Genomic DNA, 9,914 nt, shown 5'->3' with positions numbered 1-9,914 from the left:
TCTGTCTGCACCAAATGTAACACATGGAATTTAGAGATAAAGTTTCCCATCTGTTTCCATCTGACCACAAAACCTTTTGACATTATTGCAAGATCTCTCAAGTGGTATCCTAGCAGGGAAGGGGTGCAAGGCAGGGTGGGACACCAGTCATGGTTGGCATAGTTGAGTCTTTGCTTGAAATACACCATCTGACCAAGCAACCTCACAGAGATGTTTTTATTCTGAAAACCACCATTGCTACACAGAGCCAATTAAATTAATTGTGTGGTTCATAATGTAAGATCGTGCACCTACATTAATTTAGTTTAACCACAACAAAAGGTATGAATATACAATCTTTTCCAATTACAATATCTATTTATCTTTGATTTTTTTTGTTTGTTTTTTTAATGTGTGAAATAGGTTGTGTATAAATATAACAAATACTAATGATTTTTAAAACTGTCATGACTTCAAGCTTAAAAAGCAAGAAAATTTAAAAACTGCAATGGGCTGAATACTTTTCTCTGCAAAAGGCAGTTAGCTGAATTGCAATCTTTATTTAAAATTTGACAAAAGATGTTAGGCTTCTAATTTTGAAAACTACTCTAACAAGAGCAACAACAATGAAAGAAAATTATTATGGCCATTTCATATGAAAGCTAGTGGTATTTTGACTATTATTCATCTTGTCAGAATTATTATTTTTATTTCTATTATTAGGTAATGTTTTTCAGCAAACAAATAATTTTCAGAACATAGTTTGAAAGCTTCCAAAGAATTCCACAATCAATAGCCATTCAAATACTGTTCAAAGACTATTTAAACTTTTAGCTTAAATATTGCATGGGGGTGTAGTCATTCATTTAATGCTCTTATTATTTCTTTTTCTGTCCATTAATTCCTCTGTCCATTTATTCATCTGTCAAATAGTTGACAATTCAATCAGCTGATCTGTCTACTTAACATTTCTATCTATTTATATAAAGTATAATGTTGTTTAGAATTATAGTATACACTGAACTGGACATTCATACGTATTGCATCTAAGATCACAATTTCCTGCAAATGTTGTAATAAAACACCCTTCCTATCAGATTCATGATACAGATTCATAGTCTATGGATTCTGTAACACAACATAATATCTATTATTATTTATTGTTGCACATTCAGTCATTACCATCTTAAAGATATTGTTTACACTCATAGACCTGAACATTTAAATTAATTTTCTATCATTTTAGCCAGGTTAAGCCAGGTTAGGAACCCACCACACCAGTTTTTAAACTAATTGGTTTTCTCTTTCATTTATGTAATATCTTGTAGTGGGTTTAGGCTCAATATGACAAGAACAAATGGCCCATTCACTCAGCTGTATTTCTTAGAATGTTGGTTCTATTGGTAACCCACTGTAGAAGACTTGAAATACATATTAAAATATGCCAAAGATAAAATGTGTACAGCGAGACATATTATTACGCTTAGAATAATGTTTTATTTAAGATTTCTAATAATCATTCTGTTGCCTTGATAAAAAACCATGGAACTCTTTCTGAAAGAAAAAGATTGCAGCTAAAAAAAGGCCCATTTAATAAAGATCTTCTTGCTATGGAACCAAGACATTGTAAATCTATGGTCATCCTTAAACACCCTAATGATATATTGGCACAATTACGTACACCTGCTTTCAAACTGCTATGGATTCACAAGGCAATTGATATGCCAATTTCTTTGTAAGTTTCTGTCTGACTTCATAACTCACTGCAAAGGTAGAACTACAATTACAGTGCACTCACCTTATGAATTCTCTTACTTTATTATCCATAACGTAAGAGTTCCTTAGCTGGTCAAAATTTGTTTCTGGATCCTATCCCTTGAGAACAGAAACAAGTTCCCTTACCAGCATTTTACTAAAGGTATCCTTTAGAGGAAAAACATAAGGATAACAAATAATCCACCACTACATATCCATGCAATCCGGCAATTGAGCAACAAAAACTAGAGCATGTCTATAATGGAAAGAGGTACAGTACCAAAGAGTGCTAAAACTTGGTTTAGGGTCAGTATTCTTGAATTCCCATTATGATTGACCTGCTCTATCTCCTGATAAAACTTGGGCAGGAAATACCTGTGAAATATATGAGCCTAGAGTCTTTTTGCTCAACTGAAATTCCGAACAGACGTGAATGTGACTAATTGCATAACCTGCTGTCTAAACCATTAAGGTACAACAAACTGTTCATACTCCTTGTCATGTTCCCTATTCTACTGGAGCACTACAGTCATACCCTCCATGACTAATGGTGGTGAATGTGACTGGCAGATTAGTCAGCATACCCCTCTCCAAAGAGCATTATTGCACCAATTGAGTGAATCATTATCTGCTGTATTTGTTATTGTACCTTTTGAGATGCCCTGATTTCTTAATGGACTTTGTGCTATGGTGTGTTCAGCCTGGAGTCAGTTTAATTAACATTTGGGACCTGAACACACTTTGTAATCTGAACTCTAAATGATCTACACAAAGATTATGCAAGGCAGATACTGTATATATATACTGTACAGTAAGTTGTTAAGTTGTGTTCTTTTTGCAGCACAATCTCAAAATACTGAGCGACTGCATGACCTGACCTCAGCATGAATAAGTTATTGCTCTGCTGAGACAGACCATCACATATTTATCTTTTAAATACCAACTGGGAGAGCTGCAATCCTCTGGCGGTACTAAGCTATAAATGCAGAGATAATTTCCCAATGTTTAGCCTTTGAAATAGGTTCCCCCCCGTGCTTAGCACTGTGGGGATTTACACTCCCTTGTCTGAGAGCCTTAAGGATACATCCTTCTATTCATATTTCATTTAAATGCAGTGTAGATTATGTTGGGGGGTGTATGGGGGGGTGGTGGTAGTGATAAACTGCGCTCGCCAGCAGCAATTGCTTTCATGCAGCGGAGCTTTCAGAATGAGGGTTTATGGGCAGGTGCTTCATAGCCTTTCTCATGATATATTGAACTTTGATGTGCTCATCTCAAAATAAATAAAAGCTAGCTGCCTTTTGGAATCCAGAAAATTATGGTGTCTGTAACAGTCAGAATGGTGCAAAATATCACGGTGCCTAGGGCGTCTATAAGTTTTGAACAAACTCACTTCAGCTGACTAAAACAATACTATTCGGGTTCTCCTGGCCGAACACACAACTGAGAGTTATTGAGGTGAGAAAGAGAAAAAAAACACTTAGAAGACAAATATCAGAGAAAAATATTTTACATTTGTGAACTGAAAATGAAAAAAAAAAATAGCTACAGGTAGTAGTTCTATCCTAAACTTTTTATAGAAATATTTCTTGAAAGATCCAAAAGAAGTGTCAGCTTAACCAAATTAGGAGGTCAGTTTGTGTCAGACATCAAATAAAAACATAGAGCTACTTTAGTTCTCAGTTTTATTGGATTTCCTCTTGTCCACTTGTGGCCTCAGAAGTAGATTAGGCAACCTTAAAAAATGTAAGTACAATATAAAAGAAACATGTGCTGAGACAAAATGGACTAGTAAAAAGGGAAAACAAGCAAGAGATAAGACAAAACACCTAATCAGTTGAAACAATATTGACATTTTCATGAGTCAGTTGAAACATACCTCCACATGCAAAAGTGCCATTATTAAATGCAAGTGGTTTGGACCAAGGGCTGAAGATAAAAATGCAGATGAATGCAGAGTACATTGTTGGCCAGGAGACTCAGCTAACGTGAGTCAGGGAAATGGTATGGCCCTCAGTGATGGGCAGACCTCCAGGAAACCTGTTAAAGAAGCTAGGATGTGACTCTGCTACTCACTGGAGACAGTGCGTTGTATCACTGCAGTGAAGTCCTCACAGTTACCACTTGGAGAACAGAGAATATCTGAATAACAGCTGTCACAGAGCATGCTTGCATTCAAACAATGGGCACAGCAGGAAATTTAAGACAAAGTAGAAAAAAACAACTTCACCAAGACAGCTATTACAAGTCAAGAAGTAGTAGTAGTCCGCAGAGCCTTAAATATTGTTAAACATAACTTATTTTTTTCAAACTGTTTTCCAAAGACAATATTTTGAATTAAAACTAGACACAAAGAGAAAAGCTATGTATAGTATAAAGCTTGACTTTATGTTTAAAGATTACCCAAAGTGAAAAGAAAAACTATAACTGCATAAACAATTATTTATTTTTAGGAAAGAGGAAACAAGTGTTTTAATCTGAAATGCTATTACATATGCTTGTTTATAACTCCGGTTTTGTTGTTTTTTCAGGTAAAATGCCCACTGAATTGAAAAACAATTTGCTGGAATTAAAGAAAAGATTGGAGATGTATTGGTAGTTGCCTAAGATAGAAACATTGTAGTTCCAGTTATGTTACATTTATTCCCATTACTACTATTACTACAACTACTACTACTACAATAATAATAATAATAATAATAATAATAATAATAATAATAATATTTTCTATATTTTTTGTGGTTAAATTCTGACACAACTTATCAATATCATTATCAAAAGTATCAATATCATGTCATATCAATGTCTCTCATTGCAAGGAAACCTTCTGTTTGTGCCATACTGTACTGTATATCTGTACAGTATACATATATAGTTTTATTAATGTTAATAAGAAATAATGATGCAACAGAAGGAGAAGGGCACTTTTAAGTAAATAGAGGGTAGCAATATTTCATCATTAGTGCTCAATTTACCATCCTGAACTGTTTATTTAATATTCTGAGAGTATTTTTTGTGCTGGCTATTATTATATTTAAAATAAGGTTCGAACATTACACATTTCCTAAGATAAACAGCATCTTTATTACATGCATGCTTTGGAAGATGCCTATCAAACACCAACTGTTATCAAGGTAATCATGATGAGTTTTTTTTTCTTTATAAGAGGGTGCAGACACTCTGCAGCTGGCCCATTGGTTTTGAGGTCAACATCCTTTTTAGTTCAGAATAAATAAGTGCTCCAAAAAAGAAGACGCTGCTTATAACAATTTTAATTTAGTAAATCAACAGATTTGACATGTGTGTACATTAGATTAAGGATGTGATAGCAATGCCCAAATATTAAGCAGAAATTTGAAATCCCTAGTTAGTATCAGTCTGTTGTAGTTTTTATGTTAGTATGTTCCATGGTTCCATCAGGAGGCATGAAGACTGAGGAGGCTTCACTGTTGATGTTCATCTAAAAACTTTATTCTTGTGTTTTGAATAGACACATCATAAAAATGAATGCATAGTCTAAAGTCTACACAAGTAAGACACTTCCTCCATTCATCCATTATCAGAATTTATTCCTGGCAAAGGTTGGGGCAATCCTCTGCCTATCGTGGAAGCCTATGGCACATGGCTGGACTACATTGGCTGGAAGGGGTGCCAGTCCATTGTACAGGCACACAAAAGTACACAGGGAATAATTCAGAGATGCCAATTAACCGCCCAGCATGTCCGGTTACCAGCTGTCATCTGTAAGAAACCAGAGAAGGCTGAGAAAACTCAACTGGACACTAGAAGGCATCTATTACAGAATCAAAGAAAGAATTATTTTAAAAAGCAATAATAAACTTACTTTACTTTTCGTGTTGTCTCCTGCTTAGGATGATGCACATAGCGCTAATAAAACTGCAGCCGGCTGCTCAGACTGCTGGAGGATGGAGATGCGAGCCCAGGGGTACTCAGCCCCCTGGGCCACAGCAGCAGCTGCTGGTGGTCAGAGAAGCCTGAGACGAGAGCTCTTCCATTGAGAAGCCCTGGAGGGATAAGATAGAGGGGAGGTGGCCGCGCCTGCAAAGCAGCCCTTTAGGCACAGTGCTGTAAATTATGAATGATCTCCCCATCAGCAGCTGTTTTGTCCAATTAGCAGCCTCAACTCAAAGTTCTCAGTGTGCCTTTCAAGGGTCGATGAATTCAGGAGTGTGATGGTAAATTACAAGCAGGCACATTCCTTGGCTGCCCCTGTCTTTCCTTTGTCCATACTTACTGTACATGTCTCTTCTTTTTCTAATGCAGTCAGTGGGATGTTCCCGATAACTTGAGGTTTTATTGCCTTGGAGATCAAAAGGCAGAACTGCTACTGTTCTGACGTGTTACAAACAAAATATACTGTACAGTACGTCAGGGCTAATTAGATCTAAAACTATTAGATACTTCCACGACTACTACTATTCCTACTCTCCATCTTCATGAAATACAGCCACTACAAATATTAACAGTATAATATAAATATATCATATATTTTAGTACCACTACAACCACTAGTATTATTACTGCTAATGTTAATAAAGATAATAATCCTAATTATTATTTTTTAACTAATGCTGCAACTGCTACCTCTAATTATATTTGTATATATTTGTTAAGTAATACATTTTATTTTAAAACATTTTAAAGTTTAGTTAACACTAAAATAAAGGCCTGCTCAATTAAAGTAAAAAACAAAACTCCTTGGGTAACTGTCACCTTCATTTCAGTCAATGAAAAGACAGTGAATTATGTGTCTACAACAAATTTACAGACAATGGCACCTCATCTTAACATCTTTCTCAACATTAATCTATAGAGTGTGTCTTACTGTTGCTGGTAAATCATTGAAACCAATTAAAATACAACATAAAAGGCAGGAGTAATATTAAAAATACTGATTATCCAGAAGGGGTATATTAATACTGTATTAACTCCACCCAGGATTATGATACTCATTATAATCTCTCCCACTGTTTTGTGCATTAACGAGAGAGTAAAAAGATATTGGAGCATATCATTATTTGAAAAATCAAGAAGGTCCATGACACCATTTCTAAATCTACAATGGAGCATCTTCAGGATAGGCTCAACTGCTCACCAGACTCCATGAAAAACACATGGAGGTCATGTGCAGGGATATACAGTAAAAGTAGAAAACAAGGCAAAAACAGCAGTGAAGTGTAACTGAGGAAATGGGATGATGCATTTAATCTTAATACGTACATTTATTTCTTAATAAAAAAGTTGATTCCTTAGACATTTATAATAAAATATAATATAAAATATAACATTTTAGCAGTCAATTTAGCAGTTTTTCAAAATTCATTTCTAACGTCCAAATGCACCAAAACAAAGCCAGCTTTCTCCCAAGGAAAAATATGTTAAACTATACCTTTGTACATTTAGGTAACAATGTTACATGTCAGATTGTTGCTGCTTTTTATTTTCATCAGGTGTTCTGTTTGCCAATTTCAAGGTTTAGTCAGTCTACATAGCAGACTACTGTTCTTTTTCATGTACATAATGCATCCAATTCAAGGAATTGTTTGATTCATTGACTGAATAAATGTCTACTTGCTGTGTGGGAACATAAGCATTTCATGAAAAAATGTGGCCCCACAGTTACTGGAGATTAGAACTAAAAAAAAACAGTGGAAGTCATAATTTGCTGCCCAATATGTTGCCACAATATTGACAACTCCCACAACTAACACTTACATTATTTGATATGGGGTAGAATTGTCATTTAAGTGTTGAAAATGAGTACTATTCAAATACAAAAAAAAATACAAAGCAAAGAAGCCTGAGTGTAGCTACTGCCAAATGCACAGTATTGTGCATGTTTGAATTGATATTGTATCTGGATGTTGTAAAGACTGAGGAAAGTATGGTAACTGAAACCAGCAAAATTGTGTCAGATATGGATACTAGGCTGTACTGTATGCTTTGTGAGTAAAAAGGACAGTTAAATTTACAATTTAATGTATCTAAAATAAAAGTTTGGTGTTATAAATGTGCTTGGGTATAGTTAATCAGGTTTAGTACTTAGAGGTTAAAACTGGTAGCAACTTAGCAAATACTCAAGTCTAAAACAAGTTCAGTGTTCAAGTTCACTGTGGAATAAAATTAACTGTTTTTGGATTAAACAACAGGAGTGTTTTACACAAATTTCCCCTTTTGATTTTGTATGGATTAAACATCAGGCATGCCAGTCACATACAAGAAGGTGTTAAGAGAATAAATATAGCTATAAACTACTGAACATGAATAACTTGTTTTTCCATTGGTTTTCAAAGGATCATGTACCTAATTATGAATGTCCACCTACAGGTGTGAAATATGGAATTTATTCTGTAAATTAATTTGCTTACTAGTAAATTTGTGTTTGTGAAATAAAGAAATGCTTATATCATTCCAGCTAGAAACCAGAAACTGAAGTGTACTCATGCCTCAACACCCACATTACAGTTCTTTTGAGGTTTATAATAAAACTGCAGGGAATATGGCAATCAGCCAGGTTTGCATGGCAAGCTATCTCCAAAGTTTTAACTTTTCAACATAACAAAAGAAACAGAAAAAACTCCACTTTCCAAATTTTACATTTCTAAAATATTTTTTTATTTTATTTTGTTTTTACTTCTTTGTGCTTTGGTTAGTGTTTGACAGCAGTGTATATCAGTGTCATGGGTGGTGTGGTAGACTATCGATCCTGGGTTTGATTATGGACTAGGTTGATTCCTCTGTGGAGATTCCATGTTCTCTCCATGCTCTTTCCAGTGAAGATGAGGGTTGATGAGTAACTGAATCTAACACCCCGTGTTTAATTTCTAATCCTCATTGGTTTATTGTATACGACCTGAACTGCTGTTTCCTGGTCACTCATGGCAAATGGACTGTGACCAGAATATGCCAGATTTTAATATGAAAGTGTCACGACTGTCATCCCTCCTCTAGAGGATGCTCCGACTCTTTTGTGTTTTAGTTTCATTATTACCTGCCCCTTGTTCCCTGTTTATTATTTAAACCTCGTGCCTCCGAAGCTCAGGGCTCTGCATTGGAAGAAGGATGCCTGCAGGCCCGCCTAGCATCAAGTCGCCCCACGTCTACAGCTTAAAGAGCATAGGCTTCAGAACGGTGTCCTGACCAGCTGAGTCTGGGGCTCAGAGCGCTGGCCTCGTCACTCTTCTTTTAACTTCCATGTTCCTGGTTCCATGTCCCCGTTCCCTGTTTTTATTCTTGTCGTCGTCTTGGATGGATCTCCTGGTTTTAGATTATGGACTGTGCCCTGGTTTCTCTATTTGGACTGTGTTGGACTTGTTTGCCTGCGCCACACCCCCTGAGCACCGGATCACTGTTGTCACCCCCCCGTCTGTCATCCTGTCCTGACCCTGCCGTGTTTTCCCCGGTGTCCTACTCCAATCACTTCCGGAATATACCGTCTGCATAGAGTCCTAACTTACACACTTCACGGGAGTCAGGACTGGCTCCTGTTACAGAAAGTCTTCAATCTTCAAATTACATGGGTGTTGTAAGAAAACATTGTCTGATAGCAACAACAGCTCTGAAATAAAAATAAATGATGAAATAATCTTTAGAGCTGCTAATTTATTAAATATGGATTCTAATCTAGAAACAAATTAAATACTCTCTTCTGAATATCTTTGATCTCCTGATGCAAAGTGTATTGAGGCACAAAAGAGACACAACCCTCAAGTCTATTGGATTTAGTCATACACTTGACTTGGATATCTCCTATGATGTGAAACTACAAAATGATGCATACATATTTTAAACTTAGACTGTGAATGGTCAAACAGAAGAATTCTAGTTTTTACTTAATCTAAAGAAAAACAGTGAAATATATTCATCATGTCAGTATTCAGACCTCTGAACACAATATTTGGTAGAAGCATTTTTGGCAGCTAATACAGCGAGTATTTTGGCTGGGTCCCTACCAGCTTTGTACACTAGCCTGGTGCAAGTGCTGCCCATTCTTTTGTAAGATTTGTTCAAGCTCTTTTAAGTTGCTTGGGGATTGGTTATGCAGAGCAGTTTACAAGTCTTTCCACAGATTCTCACTAGGATTCAAGTCAGGACCTTGTGTTATTCAAGGACATTCTTTTTCATATTCTTAAACCAGTGCAGCTTAATTTTAATCTTAG

This window comes from Lepisosteus oculatus, chromosome 21, assembly GCF_040954835.1.
Source record: "Lepisosteus oculatus isolate fLepOcu1 chromosome 21, fLepOcu1.hap2, whole genome shotgun sequence".
Lineage (NCBI taxonomy): Eukaryota > Metazoa > Chordata > Actinopteri > Semionotiformes > Lepisosteidae > Lepisosteus > Lepisosteus oculatus.
Note: the sequence above shows the minus strand (reverse complement) of the source record.